Raw genomic sequence first — 19,057 nt, forward strand, 5'->3', positions numbered from 1 at the left:
CAGCATCTGAATAAAGGTATTGTTGCGTAAGGCAAGTCGATATGATAGCTCATGGGATGGCAGATCACTAAATGTGTGCTTTATGGTATCATTGGTGGAGGAGTGTAACAGTGAGGCAATAGGAGGAAAAATAGCATGTAGTATTAAGCTGATACATATTATCGTGATGCACAGAAGAAATAGAAAAATCAAAGTCACTATACATCTACCACGTAATATTTTACAGTATTTGCTTTTCATCTTGCTCTTTTTATCATTATTATTGTCCGAGATCTTATGCAAGCCAGAATACATGTTCAACCGCTTCACCACCTAGTGGACTTAAAATTGATCAAACGGGTTCTGACTTTTTAGATCTAAGTTTAGCTTTGTACTCCTGCTGGGGAGTCTCCTCTAGTAAACGGGGCTCAAAGTCTGAAAAGTTTGTGTCCTTTTTAAAAGAATCGTTATTCCCGAAGTAGCGTTTACAATGATGAAGATGAACCCATCCTTTCCGTCCTTCGACCTTAACGGCTGTCCTCGTGGTTAATAACACTAACTTCGACGCCTTCCACCTCGGCTCAAGAGGGCTCGATCTATCAAAGTTCCTTATTAGGACATAATCCCCAGGAGCGATGGAGTGTTCCTTGACCTGGGTGTTGTCAGGGAAGGCGGCAGCAACCTGCGAACGACAAGAGAGTAGTGCAGACATCAAGGAAGCCAGGTAATCTGTCAGCATGTTACTATCAACATCAGTAATCTTTTTAGGCATCGGAGTGCCCCACATATTCGGTGGTCTACCAAAGACCACTTCATAGGGAGATAAGCCTGTTCTAGAATGGGCTACCATTCGCATGTAAAAGAGGGCAACCGGCAGGGCTACCATCCAATCTATACCTTTGTCTGCGCAAATCTTTGCTAGTTTTATCTTTAAGGTCTGATTGTGTCTTTCTACAAGGCCTGCTGCCTCAGGATGTCGTACACAATGGAACTTCCAGGTATACCCTAACAGAAGGGACACCTGTTTCATGAGTTCAGAGGAGAAAGGCTGACCGTTGTCGGAATATACGACACGCGGTAATCCATAACGTGGGAAAAACTCTCGCACCAATTGTCTGGCGGTAGTTACAGCAGTATAATCAGGGACTGGATAAGCTTCTGTCCACCTTGTCAGTGAACATACTACTACCAGGACATATTTGTAACCTCTACATCTGTCCATTTGGATATAATCCATTTGGAGGACTTCAAAAGGATGGTCAGGTGGATGGAATCCACCTTGTTCCATCGGAATGCCTTTACCTGGATTGAATTGGCAACAGATCATACATGTTCTGACCTTTTGTTTCGCTGCTGCACGCAGGTGCTTGTTGAACCATATATTCTGTAAGCTGTCTAGCATTGCTTTCTCTCCTAAGTGTGCAGGACTATGTGCGGTATTTATGATCACTTGTACCATCGAATCAGGAAGAAACCATGTTGTTTTGCCCTTAGTCATCCAACCCTGATCAGTCAGTACCCCTCCTTGTTCCGACCATTTTTTTAATTCGTCTAGAGTAGCATGTGTCTGTATGTCTTGTACATCCCTGGAAGGATCCCTGACTGTCATGGCTTTGGTCATTGATGGTATCTGTGAGTTTGTCATGTCTAGTGGGGTCTGAGCTGTCTGTTTAGCAGTTCGGTCTGCCAGATCATTGCCTTGAGAAATGGTTTCTGTGTCTTTAGTATGTGCTTTGCATTTTAGGATAGCTATGGCTGTCGGTAAATGTATCGCTTCCAGAAGGGCTTGTATAAGGGGGCCATGCTGTATCTTGGCCCCCTGAGAGGTCAAGAAACCTCTTTCTCTCCACAGTACTCCGAAGTCATGAACTACCCCGAATGCGTATTGTGAATCGGTGTAAATGTTTACTCTCAAGTGCTTAGCTCTTATGCATGCTTGTGTCAGAGCGATGAGCTCTGCTGCTTGTGCTGACAGTATGTCTATTCTTTTAGTCTCTATGATTTCAGTAGCAGTGGTCACTGCATATGCTGCCACTAATTCTCCCGCCCCCGTCCTCATGCATGAGCCGTCAACATAGAGTGTTAGGTCAGGGTCTGGGAGTGCAACATCTGTCAAGTCTTGTCTTGGTTTAGTCACGGTATGTATCACTTCAACACAGTCATGTGGTGGAATGTTTTCTGTACTAGAGGGCAAAAGAGTAGCAGGATTCAGTATGTTGCATCGTCTGATCTCTATGTGTGGTTGAAATAACGTCAGCTCATAACCTGTCAGTCTCGCTACAGTCAGGTGTTGGGTTTATGTTCGGTTCAAGAGAACCTCCACTGCGTGCGGTACTTGTACTGTCAAGGGGTGGCCTAGCACTATCTTATGGCTAAGGCCGTTGCTGCAACAGATTTTAAGCACGCAGGCAAAGCCTGTGCTACCGGGTCCAATGTACTAGAAAAATAAGCACAGGGCTTGTGTTTTCCTGCATGATCTTGTGTTAGGACAGATAGTGCTGTTCCATCCCGCTCTGTCACAAAAAGCATAAAAGATTTGTTGTAATCAGGGATCGCTAAAACTGGTGCTTGACATAAAGCTCTTTTTAATTCTTCAAATGCCACATTGTGTTCTTGTGTCCAAGGGAGGACATTAGTAGAAGCTGCCTCCTGTGTCGTCAACTGTATTAGGGGCTTGGCTATGTAAGCATACTGGGGGATCCACTGCCTGCAATATGAAGTGAGGCCAATGAATGCACGTACCTCCTTTTGTGTCTTGGGCTGTGAAAGGCCAGAAATCAATAGAATACGTTCTGGTGTCAGTCGCCTACCCTCCTTGGATAGCAAGTGCCCAAGGTACGCAACTTGCTGTTCACAGAATTGTAGCTTCGAAGGGGACACCTTGAGCCCCTTGTCAGCCAGGAAATGTAAAACCGTGAGTGATGCATCTTCACAGTCAGTTTCCGATCTTGCAGTGATGAGAATGTCATCTACATACTGTATCAGTGCTGTAGTGGTAGGCATATGAATACTGTCTAGTTGTCGTTTGAGTGCCTGACTGTAGATGCTAGGACTTTCCGTGAAGCCCTGTGGTGCTCTTGTGAATCTGAAGCTGCGGCCTTTTAAACTGAAACCAAAAAGATATTGGCTGTCTGGATGTATTGGGATACTGAAAAATGCGTTCTTCAGATCGATAACTGTAAAGAACGTAGCCTTTGCATCAATAGCAGTCAATAATGAAGAAATGTCCGGGACCACAGGGTACTGTGGCACCACACATTTGTTTAATTCTCGCAGGTCCACAACTAATCTATAGACAGGTGTTGTATTGGGATCAGTTTGTTTAAGAATAGGAAGAACAGGTGAGTTGCATATGTTTGAATCCGTCTCTACCACCACCCCTTGTGCAATGAGTTCATCGATTATTCTCAGTAACCCTACTTCAGCCTCAGGTGGGATTTTGTATTGTCTAATCCGTGGCAGCACTACTCCTTCCTTGAGGGTGACCTGGTGTGGTGTAATGTTCATGAAACCTACGTCAGTCGGGCCTTGTGCCCATAGGTGCTGTGGTACATTTCGGAGCCTGATGTCAATATCTTTCATTACAAAATGTCCCTTGAAATCCCGTAAATACAGTCGCACTCCTTCTGGCGAGCAACAGATAATTGCTCCCAGTTCCTTTAATGTCTTTATACCAAGTAAGTTTTCTGGACATGATTTAGTAAGCAGTAAGTCTGTTGTATGTATTAGTGGACCAACTCCTAAAGGGACTGGTTCTGAAACCTCATTAATAATAGGCTTTCCTGAAAAGCCCAGGGATATGTTCTTTGAGCCCGAGAGGGGTGCCCCTGGAACCTCGGAATGACTGATGGTAGTTCCACTCGCCCCAGTGTCAATCAAAAACTTTTTATCTTGTCCTAGTAAACGTGCATGTACATAGGGACCCTCTTGGTTCACAGGAACTGGAATAAGGGGCAAGTCGAATTCCCTCTCTGGGCTGCTTCATGAATATGCTTGGTATTCTGGATAGTTAGTTTGAGCGTGCTCATACATTTGTGTTGTGGCGTGGGCTGGTGCAGGTGCATGGACAGGTGGTGGCGGCGGTGGGAACGTATCTGATGTCTGATGTGTGTTATTTTCCTTGGGAGGATAAGGACGTGGCTTTGTTTTACCTATAGCTATATTGTGTTTCAGGACTGCACATTCATTTACGAAGTGGCCTGGCTTCTTGCAATAATTACAGGTCCCACTAGTTTGTTTCGTGCTATTCTTGTTCGTGTTTGTGTTTGACGGTGTCGATTGGGCCACCAGCATCTTCATCTTTGTGTCTTTCATGCGTCTCTTTTCCTGGTCGTGTTCTTCTCTAATTCTGTTCTGGTGATATTGTAACATCTGTAACATTTGGGAAGGGCTGTTTGCTTGCCAAGTGCTCTCAACCTTCAGTACCCTATACTTTACCTCTGGTAGGGAATTTTCTACTAGTTTGCTCATGAAAAGATGGGGATATGAATCGCTACCGGGCTTAAGGCCACTATTGATAGTGAAACATTTCTCAAACCTAGAGTACAAATCGCTAGTGTCCTCATCTGGTTTCTGTTTACAGGCTGAAATAGCATCCCAGTCTTCCTTCTTAGTAACTAATAATCTGGGCAAAACTTGTACAAGGAGTTCAGGTAAGTCTTTAGCTCGGGGACCCAGACCAACCCCCGGGCCTCTTTCTTCTTCCTCTGTTTCCAACAGATCCCAGCTAATCTTTTTCTCTCCCACCTCCCAGTCCTTTCCTTTAAGCTTCTCGTAAATACCAGCAGGCAATAGTACTTTTAATAACTTTAGAATGTCAGCATATGTATATTCTCCTAAGCGGAGAATGTCTTTTAGTTCTCGGTGAAAACCCCCCGGATCTTTATCATGGGAGGGCAACATTTTTTTCATTTCCAGTATCTCTAATTTTGACAAGGGGGTGTAGACATACACCCGTTGCAGCACATTGTTTGCATCCTTTACAGGATGAACCTCTCGTAGGGGGTTCAGCTTGTCGTATAACTGTCCCTTATCCTGTGGTGGAGCGGGAAGCAGGGACCTAGTCACGTATACTATATATTTGTGTCGCTGATCCAGGATGACATTAATCAATTCAGTACCCATGTTCATCCACCTGTCTAGTATTATGTCGTCCAGCAACTTATACAATAGACCAGGACCAGAATATTGACTCTCATACAACGTAATCAAATGTTGGACCATGTAAACACCAGCTATGCGCTGTTCGTTTGGTGGGAGGCTCAAGAACGTCTGTGCTACGATATCATTATTATATGTATCGTATTGGGATACCCACAGGGTGGCTGACCGTGCTAATTCATTTTCGGTCGGGGTGAGGGGCTGATCGTTACCTAACCATTTATTCACCGCTTTTTCGGTGATTTGGAACAAACTTTCAAGGGAATATCTTTCTTTTATAGCCGTTCCCTGTTTACGGTGATTGAGGCCCTTGGGCCTCTCGAACCGTCGGGCATGGCCCACATATAGTAATCTGTCTTTGTCCCCTGCTTCGTCATCAGAGGCTGACTCAGCCTTTTCGTCCGGTCCTGCTTTGTGTGAGGCTATTATTGCCTTTCGGATTTTGGCCAACATGTTGTCTGTCTGACCTGATTTATCATGCTGACCGGCATCTATGCGATCACTCCAACCAATATAACAACGGTCTACGTCCCCGTCACCTTCGTCTTTTTCCCTGATCAGACAGTTAATCAGGAAGCGAAGGATATAGTTCTTAATAATTACTTTTCTATTTTGTATGGCTTCTGCTATGCACTCAGGACCTTCCCCTGTTCTTATGAATGTGTACATTTTCTTTAGATGTTTATCCATATCTGGTAATTTTTCCAAATCTGCGACTGCTCGTCTAAGCCTTAGTGAAAACACGAGCATTCTGCCCTTTCCTGGATCTGGATCATATATACATTCGGAGATGTCTACTTTTACTGTTGGCCCCCCTCCTGATGTTGTCCCGGATCCTCCCTCCTCGCCGTCCTCGAGCTCCTGGAGCTGGGCTTGCGTTGGGGGTGCAGGGAAAGATCCGTCCACGTATGCTGGTGGGGATTCCTCTAGGTAGGTGTTAATAAACTTTTCGGATGCTGTTGGTTTTATTTTCGGGGTACTTGCGGTGGCACTCTAATGGGTCTTTCTACTGGGGCCACTCTTGCTAGTTCCTCTGAAAGGACGGGATAAATACCAGCAACGACAGTATTTCTTTCTCTTTCAGTCTGCTCTCTTTTTACCCGTTCCCCTTCCTCCTGTAATTTCTTTTCTTTGGCTTTTTCGGACTCCTGTTTACTTCTCTCTGCTTTGTGGAACTCTTTCTCTGTTCTTCTATGTGACTCTTTGCGCCAAAACTCAATGGCATCCTTCTGAGCAGGTCTACATTTTCTCTTCCATAGCTCTTCCTCTACCTTCATGATGCATTCCGCATCCCACGTTCCCGTGATAGGCCATCTATACTTTGTCTCTAAATCCTTCGTGTAATCCACCCATAGTTCTAAAAACAACACGGCATCTAAACCATGCTTACAGTACATGAAATGTCCAGGTGTGTCTCAAGGCGGAATGTTAACTGGTTCCTCTAGTACACCTTTTCTGGTACATATCTTACGCAGTTTCGAAAACAATGGCATGTTGGAATGTAACCGAAAACAAAAATCACAATGCCCCAAAAACAAAAATCACAATCAAACAAACTTACATAAAAGCCTGACACATTCAAACCTAACTGAACCTGACTAAGACAATAACATTCATACAGTTAAATCGGTGCACCTGAATACTTGACTTGAATACTTGATGCATGCTCTTGAATACTTGAAAACATACCGGTCTCACAGGTGAGACACGTCTTTACCGTGTTCATTAAATGAACCCGTCTTTATGCAACCCCCATGAAAAACTCACCGGGAAGCAGAACTTGAAGGCCTCGGACACTTGATGCTGCGCAGGGAATGGCGTATCTTTGGTGGATCTCTAGAAACCTCGGACACAGCTCTCTCGCAGGGTGGGCTCTGGGTCGGGACGATCCGCAATCCTCACCGCCTCGTATGGATGCCTGGTCGCAGTCCGTCTCCTTCGTTGGCCTGAGGGAGTTGGCGGGAAAACCCGCGACGTGTACACTTGAAGTCCGTCACGGCTGTGGAAGGGGGCAAAACTGGACCTTCATCTCCGGCGCGTGGGGAAGGAGATTTGTCCCTATTCGGGCGCCATTAATGTCGTAAATAAAGTATTACGCACTCATAATTTCTATATGTATCAATATGATCATGCATAAAGCAAGAGGCTGAGTCTGTGGTAACAGGTTCAAAAGGGCTTTATTCCAATAACTCGAGTTATAGGGAGAATAGTTCCATCACCACAAGGGATCAGGAAGGGTCTTCTGCTCAGAATTCTCAAACTTTATTCACAGAGTACAGTATATATACATTCAATAATATACGTAAGCAGTAGTGCTTCAGGCAGAGCAAGAGAGAATGAGATAAGAGCATGTGGGTGTGTAAGTAGGCGTGAAGGTGGGCGTCCATGTGGGCGTCCACTTGATGATCATAGGTGAATGTCATAGGTGGGTGGATACCCGGAGGGGGTTGCGTGATCAGCTGGAACTTTACTGGAACTTTGCCTTACTTGTGCTCAACTCGAGCATGACGTGTAACTGACGTGGGGAAGGGCTGCTGTGCAATCGGGGAGTCTGGAAGTGAGGCCTTCAGTGTCAGGACGACCAGCACATCTTGTATTATCTGATATCTAAAGTCTGGAGCAGGGACTGATTTGTGACATAGGTTGCCCATCACCAAGAGCCAATGTGGCATCTATTTCTTCATTCACTGCGTAGGCCTTACATGGGGGCTATGGGCTTTTCACTAACGTGAGCTTTGCAATCACACAAAAAGAGACAGAAAGGCTAGGCTCTCTCCTTTGCAGACGGGTCGTGTTTATTCCTCCTTCTCCAGGCAGGAATGTGGTTCAGTAGGAGTAAGCAGATAACCGTGCTCAATACTGTCTCGGCACCTCGGACAGGGCCCCTTTGGCTGAGGCCCAAGTGTGCAAGGCCAAGAATACACAGCTGCAGCTCTCAGAGCGTCTGAGGCCTGAAACCTCTTTTCGGCTCTGGCGGAGCCACAAAAATGGGTTTTTTCATGAAAATGACACGAGTGCAGGAAAACATGATGCAAAACGTGTAGGCCTCAGTGCAGATTTGTCGTTTCTCTCATGGGAGACTGGATGATGGCAGGCCACGTTATAGCATAAGCATCGTGATAGACAGGCCATGGAGGGGAAATGCATGGGATACATGCATGTGTACATAAAGCGTTGGGGGGCACATAGGGGACACATAGGTCTCACAATTTTTATTTCCTCACATCCCTGTTTCTTGTTCCACCGCTGTTTCGCTTCTATTCACCATTGAAGGCACTCAGACACCGAAAAGCCATAGGCATGCTGAACATTTTTAAAATACAACTTATGTTTTTTTAGTCTTTCCAAGATGGCTTTAGTTTTGATGAACTTGAATAGTTGCCAGTGATACTCTAACCAAACTTGACATCTTCCCTAGGCCCACCCACCTCATTGGGACTCAGCCCTGCCCACTTCCCTACATGCAGTTTCTATATCTTGTAAACCAGGGCTCTGCAGTGAAAAGACAGAAGTGTCCGGTCAAACAAGTCACGTTTCCTCAACCCTGCAGCGCTACGTGTGCTTGTTACTGGCTGAGGAATACTTGATGTCTGGTGTCACGACGGACCAGAGCGAAGTCAGAAGAGATGTGTTGTCCAGCAGCTGACTTTCACTTTTTCTTTGGATGTGCAATATTGTCAGCTCAGTGGTTTGGGGAAAGGGTGCAAATGACCAGAAAATCCAAATGTTAGGTCAATCTTTAAAGCAAGCAGAGTGACACAATAACATTTCGGGTTGTGTCCAGTCCATTGTCCCTGTTGAAATCCACTCAGGCACTAAATCCATATCCATTTGAAATTCTCTTTATGTCTGTTCAAATAATTCTTGCAGTAGGGAACGGTCTGAAAGGGAGTTTTTCTTTCCTGGAGGTGATGTCATGGTTGACAGTTTCTACACCGCAAGGAAAGGGTTCTTACATTTTTTACTTCATTATTGTGCATGAAATCGCTTTCAAATATATACCCTCAGAATACAGCGCAGTGTGCTCCTGCCCAAATATGTTTTTTTTCAACAAAACTTTTTACTTCATTACCACGCATAAACACTCTTTTAAATACGTGTGTTCAGAATTCAGTGGAGTGTGCTCTTGACCAACTATTTTGTTTCACCCCCAAAAAATTCTTTACTATCACCCATGACTTTTTTCTTCATTATAGCACATGAAAGCGCTTTCAAATATATAAGTTCAGCATACAGCGCAGGCTGGCTCATAGTGCTTTTTTACATGACATTCTAAACAGCAACCGTGCTGCTATTCAATGTGGCTAAAAGACATTGACATTGACAATTCCAAAAGTTCTAGGATTGCAGAGACCGATTAGCTTTGCCAATGCTTGTTAATACTGATAAGTCAACTCAAAGGTACATTGTATTTAAAAAGTAGGATATGTGTACTTAAGTTTTACATGCCCTGACAGTGAAAAACTCCTAGACTCATTTTTTTCTGTAGCAAAGATATCTACCCTGCAGACTAACACTGAGTTACCTTATTACACTTAATAAGTAATACCTTCAGTTTGGAAACAGAGAAATAAACACTTCTTCCACTAATTTGAATTGTAATTGTAAATGCCGTTGCATGCAACTTGAGTGCAAATGGAGAACAAGTCAAGACACCACAGATAAAGACGTATTTAAAGCAGCCTTAAGACCAGCATTGGTTGCCCCTTGGCGGCACCAGGGTGTCAACCCACTGCCTCCATCTGCCACTACTGCTTGGCATATTTCAGCTTTTATATAAAAACAAACAATTTCAAGAATCATTTGTTTGCATGTAAAACTTGCGTTATTACCTTGCCAGCAGAAGAGGGCTTCCCTAGATGTATTGCACACGTCTCAGGCGGGGACTGTTAAAGCCCGGCCTCACATGTACACAATACATATCTGGCAAGCTTCACTAGCATCATGCAGTGCAGCATGCCAGATAGTAGAGCTTCAGGGCTTGTCAACCACACGCCCTCTTGCCCATTCAGAAGCTGGAATAGAGAACAAAGATCTACCTCAGCATCTTCAACCCTGTTCCAGCTTGTGATTGGGTGAAAACTTGTGGGTGTGCATCTGGCTGCTGCGGAGTGCAGGTGTATGTATATGTGAATCTGTTTGTGTGCATGCCTACAACTGTGTGTGTATGCATGTCTGCTTCTATGCGATCTGAATGTGTGGCCCGGGGCTTGGAAAGTTAGGCCCAAGGCAGAGTGCTGGAGTGTGCTTTTGGGCCCCACTACTTCTATAATCCACCAGCCACCACTGATTAAGACGCTACTACCAGCAGATACGAAACACCATGCTCACAGATCTTGTAGATCGTATTGATCGACAAGATCAATATGATCTACAAGATCGCTAACAGCAGCAAGGTAACCTCCTTTTTCATCACATATTTCACCACACCTCCTGCCACCTCCAGCAACATCACCACATAACAAGACCAATGCGATGAGCTCTTGGAATACTTTTAGAGCAACTTGGACCCTCAACCCAACCCCATCACTGTTGCAACTCAACTTCCCATCATGGCAGAAGAACAAACCCATACCTTGTGGCCTGCCATCACCACCTTCGAATAAACTGCTACCATGATAGCCACCCACTCAGAGGTCCCATCTGACAATTGCCTCCACCAGGCCTTTAGCAAAAAATTCCTACCGATCAGAAAAGCACTAGTACCAACCCACAATGCCTCCATGAACTCAGCCACATTCCTGAACACCTAGACGCATGCCACCATCATGCTCCTGCTCAAGAAATCATGTACTGATCCAGCAACGCTCCTACCATACCCCTCAAAGGTCTTAGGCAAAGTAATTGAATGACACTTCACCGATTAGCTCCTCAACACCACCCATTCTGGATTCAGGCTCAGCCTACTTATATAAACCACACTTATTGCTGCCACAGATGACATCCGCATGATCCTTGATGGAGGCGATATGGCAGCCCTCATTCTCCTGCACCTCTCTGCAGCATTTGACACCGTCTCAGACCCCATCCTCATCAGGGAACTGCATGAGGGTGGTATCCTGGATCTGATCCTTCCTAATGGATTGATCACATTACTTCTTGTAAGCCAGCAAACTCATCTGCAGAGTACCTCAAGGTTCATCGCTCAGCCCCGCCCTCTTCAATGCATACATGCTTCTTCCGACCAATTTCATCCGCGCATACAACACCAACACCCTCTCCTACGCCATTGAGACACAACTCACACTCTTCCTCTCAAACAAGACCCCTAATTAAAGAAACAAGTTCACTGCCTGCATATCCGAAGCCAATAACTGAATGAAAGCCAAATGTCTCATGCACAGCACATACAAGACAAAAGTAGTGATCTTGTGCAAGAACACCACACCATGGGACTCCAAATAATGACTAGACGGACTTGGACCTACACCCAGCACCCATGGCGAGAATGCAGAATAATCATCAACAACAAGGTGTACATGACCACACAAATCAATGCAGTCACGGCATCCTGCTTTCACATCTTGAAGTTGATGAAGAAAATATTCAAATTGCTCCCAAGCAACACTAGAAAAACTGCCCTAGTCACCAGCAAATTGGATGATGGGAACACTCTCTACACCAGGATCACCAAGCAACTCACTAGAAGAATGCAAATCATCCAGAACTTGTCAGATAGCCTCATCCTCAACCTCCCATACAGAACTCACACCTTCCACCAACTGCCTAGACACCTCTGCGCCACAGAATTCCTACTCACTGACATTCCACTCATATAAAGTTACCAGATCAGGAGGACAGGCACTCCCTTAAATAGCTCCTAAATCTTGGAATTACCTCATCCTCTTTTTTTTTAACTCCACCAAAGACCAGGCTTTCAGCTAACCAACCTACCATAGCCAGGACTAGGCACACACACCTGGTCAACACGAGGAAACCATTGTGGGCAATAGCGAACTTTACAAACAAACATAATGTAACGCACACATAACAAACATCATTTAGTCTTTAATGGTAAAGTCAGATTTTAATTTACTATTCTGAAAAAGCTATCTTTTAGAATGTTGGCATTCGTCTGCCTAAACCAATTGTGCCTGTCTGCCAGTGTCCAAAGTCACATTACTGTGAATGGCTCTCCTGTAGGTGTGTGGTGTTTTCCTTACAGATGGGAACAAAAGAGCCTTGGATGTGGGGAAGGGTGTTCATCTCCTGAGTAGGAGCCTGGTGGTGGAACCTTTCCTGAGCTTCAAAGGGCAGCCTGAGGGTTGTGCACATCCCGTTCCTAACTTCTAAAGCTGCCTGAAATTCAATACTGTCACAAATCCAAATCCAATAAGCTCAATAAAGTGCATGTGCAAAATGTATACTGTGCACAAGGCAATGGCTAATAGATACAGACACTATGGGGCCGATTCCGATCCTGGAAAAACCGGGTATGAATCGTCGGACGGAGCGTTTTCTCCGTCCGACTCGTACCTGGGAAAAATACCTTACAAACATGCAAGTACGATTCGTACAGAAACACCATTTCCGTACGAATCGTAAAAAACACCGACTGGCTAAAATATACCCACAATTCCGAGTCAGGCAGCGTTTTACGGACCAGCAAGTACGATTCGTACCCACAGCACTTTGCATGGCAATATTTTTATGGGACCCAAAAAGTGCCGGAAAAGCTAAGTACGCCACGATGCGTGGCGAAAAGGGGGCCCGGTACGCACCGTACCCCCATCCCTACACGTCTGCACCGTACCCCCAGCCCCCCCCATGTCCCTGCCGTACCCCAGCACCCATACCTGTATGCACCATACCCCCACCCCCGTATGTACAGTGCGTACCCCCACCCCCCGTATGTACGGTGCATACCCCCACCCCCGTATGTACAGAGCGTACCCCCGTATGTACGGTGCATAGCGCTGGGGGTATGCACCGTACATATGGGGGTGGGGGTACGCTCCGTACATACGGGGTGGGGGTACGCACCATACATATGTGAGGGGGGGTACGCACCGTACATACGGGGGTGGGGGTACGCTCCGTGCCTACGGTGGTGGGGTGGGGGTACGGCGCATACATGGGGGGCTGGGGATACGGCGCGTACAGGGGGGGGTGGGCTGGGGGGATGTTCGGCACGTATGCGGGCACATATTTGGACGTCTCCATGGTAGCTATGAGAGTTCACTCCGTACGGTGTTTTTTCCATACGGTTGTGCATTCGGACGGACGGGACAGATCGTACTTGCACGCTCGGACTTCAGTTTCCCGAGTCGTACGTAAAACTGTCCGGAGACGTGTCGGACACATTTTCCGACCCGAGGACGTGTCGGGGAATTTTCCAAATGCGATTCGTATGGATTTTTTAACATACGAATCGTACTTGCCAGTTTGTACGGGACTTGTACGATTCGTACGTAAAAAAATCCGGATACGATTCGTACGGGGAAGTAGGTAGTTTCAATACGATCCATACAAATACAATTAATTCGTTTTGAGCAACATTACAAATCTTGTAGATACTCATAAATTGACAATATGGTTGAAATTGCATCATAAACCACAAACAAATAAAAAAATTATAAGTTTATAAAAAGTGTAAAAACTGATTTCATCTACAATACAATATATCAGAAACTTTCAAGTGCTCATTTAGTGAAAACCCTCCCTCACACCACAGGGAAGGAGAAACCAAAACCCTTTCACATTGTAAAATTACGCTTGTCCCCCTTTCTGTTTGGAGAGAATCTTTTCTCACTTGTTCATAATTTCATTCGGTAGATCGATTAAGACTCCTTTGAGGGTTTCCAAGTTTGCTTAAGAGAATGACATCCGCCTTTCACAGGCACCCCTAAATCTCCCCTGTCCCTTTTCTCTCCTGTTACTCTCAGCTGCCCCCAAACCTTTTGAATTTGGAGACACCAAGGTGCTTCTTGTGAAATCTCAGAATCCACCTCCTCCACCCCTCAAATCTAAATTCAGACACAGACACCCCTTTGTGCATCATAATTGTTAAAAACCTCTCCATCCAGTCAGTTAACACCAGAGGGACAAAGGAACCACAATCTTTACATCAATGTCTCTTGATTCCATCAAACTATTGCCTATAGTGCTCAGTTTAAAGTTGAAGGAAAGGAGTAGCAGGAATGAGTTGCGTGATGTGATCAAAAGTGGTATAACTGTTGAGAAGGTTTACTAATTTCCAATTGTCTGAACCTTGTTTGTTCTAAATTCTTTACATGTATCATAGAATGCATAGCTGATTGCTTGCCTGCTCATTGAGGGGGCCAGCAGTTTCATGCATGCTCTAAACAAAAGGGGTGCATCTGTGGCACCTTTAAGGATTCAAACCAAGGATAGTAATGAGAAGAGGAAGTCGTCAAATTTCTGAAAAAAGAAGTGAATGCTCCTAAATTAAAGTTATATTCCAATAATAATTTAAGTGTTAGTGTAGTACATACATTAATCATAATGTTAAGCAGATCTATCTCGCTGTGATTCTGCAGGTTTTCGTGCATCTTCCTGGTGTCATCCCTGAATTGTTTATAGTTTATTGGCATCAAGGAATGATTGCATCTGGCTAACTGATGTTGTCCTCCTGACAGTTTTGCAATGTATTGAGGTTTGTACCTTAACTGAAAATACAACCTCAATGATCAATAACAGGACTGACTTAGAGGATTACCTACATAATATCAATGGTAAACAATATTGAGTTCCTAAAATATCAGAAAATAAATATAGTTGACAAAAATCTTGGCTTCCTATACTTAACTAACAAAAATATAAATATCGATAACCAAAATATCAGTCATAAATATCAATTTTCACTCATATCAATAAAAAATGATCAGACACAAAAATATTGTGAAATTTAAATCAACATTAAATACACAGAAATATCAGAACAAACAATATGGACTACAAAAATATTGGTAAAAGTCAATATTTTTAAAGCTAAAACATAAAAGTTGCAACATTTTACAGAAAAAAATAAAAATTAGCCATTAAAAAAATCAATCATTTTTCTAACAGCTTTGTAACAATTGTAAATTATTCAAGATGATCATAATGAACACAAAAAAGAAAAACAAACCAAAATATCAAAATATTAATGCTAAATATTGATATCAAGTATTAACATATAACCAATAAACAAAGAATGTTTTATATAAATAAATCATACAGACAAATGAAAACAAATATACTACTATATTTAAATAACATTATAAAATACACAATAAAATACACTCTAATTATCATTCACCATAGAAGGCAACAATTGAAACAATAATTTGGCTGATGGGATATTTTGTGAGGAATGTGGCAAATAAAAGCTTTCCTGTGCCTTTCTCTGTACTGCAATACATCATTGTTCCCACATCTACAAATGACAAACAGGATATCTACGTTTTATATCTGATGTGTATTACGTATTATTACTATTCATCTTTGGGGTCAGGGTAGAATTGAAAGGCAGTCGGAGAAGAGCAGGGCCATTGGAATTAAAGTGAGATAATAAATTGGCCATTACAGCTGCCCCAGCTACAGACTGAAGAGAGTTGCAAAGTAGCAGACACTCTAGCATGACGCTATTAATGTAGCACAACAAGAAGGATACTTGTGCCTCATAGTGCACAATACCTTACTCAATAATGAGAGGTCATTTATTTTTCTTTTAAATGTTTTTACACACTTAGGGGCCGATTCTGATCCGGGTCGGAAGAGCACCGAACGCGATCCGGCCGGAAAAACTACGAGCCGTACGCGTGTTTTCTGCCCGACTCGTACAGCTGTACGAACGAGCCAGTACGATGCGAGCTACATGAAATTCACTGACCGAGTCGTTTCCGGGTCCGAACAGCTCCGTACGTCTCGGTCGTAAGCTAACCATGGCGTGCAAGGGATGCGATTCACGACCGAGCCAGTACGATGCACGCGTCGGACAGCCGGTGCAAGCCGGAGTGTCCGGCTTGCAAAAGCTCCCGGAGTCGGACTTCGGGGGTCCGCGTCAGACCCCCCCGACACCCGCAGCCGTACGACTCGCACACATGGGTCTCCCCCACACAGGCATGTACGGCGTGGATGGCACCGACACGTACCCACTGTGAGGGGCGCACTTGTTCTAGACGTACCCATTTAGTCAATGGGAGAGCATGTACGCGTCATACAACTGGCTCCCATTGACTTCTATGGGAGTCCGACCTAACCGATTCCGACAGCATACGTGCGCATCGTACTCGCTCGGTCGGACTGTAGGGGTCCGGCTCGGTCGGAAAACACTCCGGATCCGGCTCGGTCGGAGTGCTTTCCGACCCGGATCGGAATCGTGCCCAAAGTGTTAGATGAGTTTTTCTACTCAGAAATCCATTAAAAGAAAAAAATATCACCTTGTCTTTAGCTCATTGTATAGTATTCTGGCATAATTCCCTTCGAGCCAGTTAGTGCTTCTTTTATGTGCAGCATATGTGGGGGAACCGTGGCCCTGTGACTAATCACATCAACATTTCCAATGGCCCTAAGGCGCCAAAAATGTACTACTACTACTGTGCCACTTCCAACTATATAAATGTGTTTGCAGCAAATATTATTTAAAATTTGTTTTTTTCTTTTTTTTTCTTCATATTGCTGCTCTTGTTGGTCCTCCATCTTGGCAAGATATAGCAGCTGGGCTGCAGCAGAAGTGTGTAGAGGCCATCCAGGCTGAATATCACTGACTGGTGGCTCTGGAGGAGGAGGAATCTGCCATCACTGCCCTCGGCCCCAGTGCCTCCAGCCAGCCGCCTGCAACTCCATCCTGGCCACAATGTCGACAGCGCTGCCTGCAGCTTGGATCCTCATCTTGATCCACCACTGAGGCCCCCACCCAGACCGCTTCCAACACCACGGTTCCAATGACAACGCGAGGAGGTGGCAAGCCTTCACCAGGCAAGCCTTAGCTTTAAATTTGATGTCCTATAGAGACCATTTTTATTTTTTGTTTTAGTGGGAGAAACTTTTGTTTGGGTGGAGAGGGAGGGAATTGGAAAAGAAAAGTTTGACTTTTGAGCATTCTTTCTTTTGGACATTGGTTGGACACAGGGTGTTGTTTGGGGAGAGAGGGGTAGGTCTGCTGTGGGTGGAGAGGGTGGGTTTTATACTTTTATTGTTAAAACAATGAAAGTGAAAATATTATTTTACTCAAATCTTTTTTGGTATTTTACTTTGTACTGCTGCCTATTAGCGCAGCCCGTTTTAAAATCTGTTCACAAAAGTGTATACAAGTTAGTTATACCAATGTCCTCTACCCTCTGAAAGTATATTGACCACTGGGGGGGATTGCCATTGCCTATATTAATATTGATTATGTCGCCAATAACAACTCAGATAAACAACATCTTCAGCAGAAGTTAGTTACTAACTAAACTAGTTCACTTCACTCCATGGTTCTCTTCCCTGAATAGATGAAGTGATGGGTGCTACATCTCTCAGTCTTCTCACTGCAGGGTTTCCCAAGGTGCCTTCTTAATGGTGGTAGTAGTAGGATTAGCAGGCTAGCATGCTAACAGCGAAGGCATCACCAGTGAGATCCCACTCCCACCTAGGTGAACTCCAACTGTAGGATTAACCAAAGAATAATCCATCACAGACAACTAGATTGAAAGAATCACAGACTTAGTGGGTTATATTATATATATATATATATCATAACTTCAGAAAGACTGAAACCAGACTACAACCACGACACAACAAAGAAGAGCTAATATTATAACAAAAACTAGCAATAGTAACTTCTTCTAGGCAATAGGGAGCTAGTATTTAATTAAAACTAAACATTAAAAATCCCCGAATTAGGAGAAGTGGACTCAGAGTCAGGAGCAGACAAGGTTAAGCATTTACACAACACAAGGCCTGAAAGATGATGTTGACAAATTATGTTCTTCTATGTTAGAATTGGGGATCTCTGGTTGGCACAGGTAGAGACTTGTGACAAGCAGGGACCCTCTCCTCTAGTCAGGGTAAGGGGGTACACTCCTAAAACAACCCCTGCTCACCCTCTAGGTAGCTTGGCGCGAGCAGACAAGGCTTATCTCAGAGCGTTATAGGTTAAGCATTTGTGACCACATACAGTAACTCAGTGACAACACCACAAATGGACTCCACACTGGGATTATCAAAAATAAGTATTTTATATCAGGCTTAGCACAAGACCAAAAAACGATAAAAAGGCCCACAGTACTATTAGCAATAAACAGTTCTTTGTTACAGCGTACTTTAAAAGTTCTGTGCGCTTCGTTCTTCTTGGTTCGGCCCGTACGGGGATGAACTGGCCTACAGAATGAGTCTATAAGCGCTGCGGACGCACCGGTGCGAAGCGCCCACCCTACGGTACGAAACGTACACAGTACCTTAGCTTTGGAGAGTTCGTTACGGATGCTGCAGTGAAGGCAATGCATTGTACGCTGAGATGTCATACTTTCGCGGTGCGAGCTTACGGCTCGTTGGGGCCCTGAGTCGCGTTGCTTGAGGGGACGGGACATTGTACGGTGCTTTGCTGTTCGTTGTACTGTGGGAGCGGCTTTCAGTCTTTGGCTGCAGTGCAGGGCGTACGTATGGTGAGTACTCCCCCTCCCCCTTCGATGCGAGCGGCAGCCTAAACTTCAGCGGCAGGGTGCGGGTCGCACCAACCAAGATGGCTCGATGAAGTGCAGCGTTGTACGCGGCGAAGTCAGCCAGTCACGTTGCGATCTATGGGTCGTAGGACGCGTTGTTCGAGGCGGACAGGCGGGGTACGGTGCGTTGCTGGATACGATTTGGCGGTACGAAGCGTACACAGCTCCCGGCCTCGGAAAATGTTAAAAACAGCGTTTCTAGCAGCGGATTGCGAGGCAGATGAAGTCCACTGGTCCTGGGACTTCGTTCAGGGGGCAAGCTCACTCACAAG

Source organism: Triturus cristatus, chromosome 1_2 (genome assembly GCF_964204655.1).
Source record: "Triturus cristatus chromosome 1_2, aTriCri1.1, whole genome shotgun sequence".
NCBI classification, from domain to species: Eukaryota; Metazoa; Chordata; class Amphibia; order Caudata; family Salamandridae; genus Triturus; species Triturus cristatus.